Source organism: Chiloscyllium plagiosum, chromosome 28, assembly GCF_004010195.1.
Source record: "Chiloscyllium plagiosum isolate BGI_BamShark_2017 chromosome 28, ASM401019v2, whole genome shotgun sequence".
In the NCBI taxonomy this organism is placed as follows: domain Eukaryota; kingdom Metazoa; phylum Chordata; class Chondrichthyes; order Orectolobiformes; family Hemiscylliidae; genus Chiloscyllium; species Chiloscyllium plagiosum.
The window spans coordinates 6060935-6063971 of record NC_057737.1 but is presented as its reverse complement, the minus strand read 5'-3'; positions in this window follow the sequence as shown (position 1 = coordinate 6063971).

The window sequence follows — 3037 nt, the reverse complement described above, 5'->3', positions numbered from 1 at the left end:
GACCTCTCCGCCCCCACCCCAGTCTGACCTATCACCCTCACCTTGACCTCTTTCCACCTATCGCATTTCCGACGCCCCTCCCCCAAGTCCCTCCTCCCTACCTTTTATCTTAGCCTGCTGGACAAACTTTCCTCATTCCTGAAGAAGGGTTTATGCCCGAAACGTCGATTCTCCTGTTCCCTGGATGCTGCCTGACCTGCTGCGCTTTTCCAGCAACACATTTTCAGCTCTGATCTCCAGCATCTGCAGACCTCACTCTCTCTTCAAAGAAGAGAATTATGCTGGCCAGATGGAACTGAGACCACAAGCCAACTCAGCCATCATTTTACGAATGCTGGAGCAGACTTGAAGGGCTGAATGGCCTCTTCCTGATCCAATGTTCCTAGAACAACCCGGCTTCTCTGGTCCTTTCACATAACTGAAGTCCCACAACTCTGGAACCTTTTGGCAGATCTCAAGTGTGCCCCATCCAAGATGTTGACATCCTTCCTTAAATGTAGTGCTAAGAACTGGACACTATCCTCAAGCTGAAGACTAAACTTTGGTAATTGTCAGATTTAGAGTCGAGAGTGTGGTGCTGGAAAAGCACAGCAGGTCAGGCAGCATCTGAGGAGCAGGACAGTCGATGTTTTGGGCATAAGCCCATCATCAGGAATGAGGCTTGTGGGCTGGGGGCGCTGAGAGATAAATGGGAGGGGAGGGGGTGGGGTTGGGGGAAAGGTAGCTGAGAAAGCGATAGGTAGATGAAGGTAAGGGAAAAGGTAATAGGTTGGGGGGGGTGTTGAAGGGGTGTTGTAGGGACCCTACAACCACACGAGATAAATGTGCATTTCAACAGTTTCCTCATTTCCTCTCCCCCCCATGTTATCCCAGTCCCAAGCCTCCAACTTGGCACCGCCCTCCTGACCTGTCCAACACCTTTCCCATCCATCCGTTCCAACCCCCCTCCGACCTATCACCTTCTCCCTCACCTGCATCTAACTATCAATTTCTCAGTTACCTTCCCCCAAAACCGACCCCCCTCCCATTTATCTCTCAGTCCACAAGCCTCATTCCCGATGAAAGACACAAACGTCGACTTTCGGATGCTGCCTGACCTGCTGTGCTTTTCCAGCATCGCAGTTGAGGCTCTGATCGCCAGCACCTGCGGATCTCACTTTCTCTTAATTGTCAGATTTAGAACAGATTGTACCTCCGAAAGAGAGAGATCAGTCCTGTACTTAGAATGGATACAATTTTCAAAAAATGACTAGTGCAATGGAAGGTGATATACAAATGCAAATCTTTATTCTCTTTCTAAATTCAGTACTGAGGTTGATAGATTTTGACACTGAGGCAACTAAGTGACAACAGAATAGGACAAAAAGACAAAATGTAGAAGTCAAGGGCAAGCCATGATCTTATTGAATGGGGGAGCAGGCTTGAATGACTTGATGACCATGTCCTCTTCTGTACAATATTCTGTTCATATATGGTTCATTGTTAAATGTTGGTTGATAATGCTCCTGTAAAGCACTTTACAGTTTTCACTTAAGTTAATGGGGATAACAAATGCAAGTTTGTGTTGTATTTTTGTGACTAGCAGGTGTGAACATAGACAGCTTTGTTTGTGATGACACACACAGTCAACGTGCCAGTTGGTGAGGACCATGTGTTCTCTCAGGAATATGACGATGGAGATGGGACTGATAGTTCAGGAACTGGACACTGCTGAGTGTGAGAAGGAACAGAGGAGAGAAAATGGATCCATATTAATATAATAAAGGAATGGAGTTGAGATAAGACCTTTGCAGACGGTAGAGAAATGTCAAGACCCTTATTTCTCTGTCTGTTGTGTTTTTCTGCATTTTTATAATGTATATCATTGAATATGGACATTACTGCTGCGACTACCATATATTTGCTGCTCAGATTGCCCCTTCAGAAGGTGGTGATGAGCCACAGTGGAGTGCCACAAGGATCGGTGCTGGGTCCACTACTTTTCATCATTTATATAAATGCTTTGAATGTGAGCATAAGAGGTATAGTTAGTGAGTTTGCAGATGACATCAAAATTGGAGGTGTAGTGGACAGCGAAGAAGGTTACCTCAGATTACAACGGGATCTTGATCAGATGGGCCAAGGGGCTGAGAAGTGGCAGATGGAGTTTAATTTAGATAAATGTGAGGTGCCACATTTTGGAAAAGCAAATCTTATCTGGACTTATACACTTAAAGGTAAGGTCCTCTAGAGTGTTGCTGAACAAAGAGACCTTGGAGTGCAGGTTCATAGTTCTTTGAAAGTGGAGTCACAGGTAGATAGGATAGTGAAGAAGGTGTTTGGTATGCTTTCCTTTATTGGTCAAAATATTGAGTACACTGAGAATATTGGTCTCCTTCCAGTTGGAAAGATGTTGTGAAACTTGAAAGGGTTCAGAAAAGATTTATAAGAGTGTTGCAAGGGTTGGAGGATTTGAGCTATAGGGAGAGGCTGAATAGGCTAGGGCTGTTTTCCCTGGAGCGTCGGAGGCTGAGGGGTGATCTTATTGAATGGGGGAGCAGGCTTGAATGACTTATAAAATCATGAGGGGCATGGATAGGATAAATAGACAAAGTTTTTTCCCTGGAGTAAGGGAGTCCAGAACTAGAGGGCATTGGTTTAGGGTGAGAGGGGAAAGATATAACAGAGACCTAAGAGGCAACGTTTTTACACAGAGGGTGGTACATGTATGGAATGAGTTGCCAGAGGAAGTGTTAGAGGTTAATACAATTGCAACATTTAAAATGCATCTGGGTGGCTTTATGAATAGGAAGTTGAAAATGTGTTGCTGGAAAAGCGCAGCAGGTCAGGCAGCATCCAAGGAGCAGGAGAATCGACGTTTCGGGCATGAGCCCTTCTTCAGGAATGAGGAAAGTGTGTCCAACAGGCTAAGATAAAAGGTAGGGAGGAGGGACTTGGGGAGGGGCGTTGGAAATGAAATAGGTGGAAGGAGGTCAAGGTGAGGGTGATAGGCCGGAGTGGGGTGGGGGCGGAGAGGTCAGGATGAAGATTGCAGGTT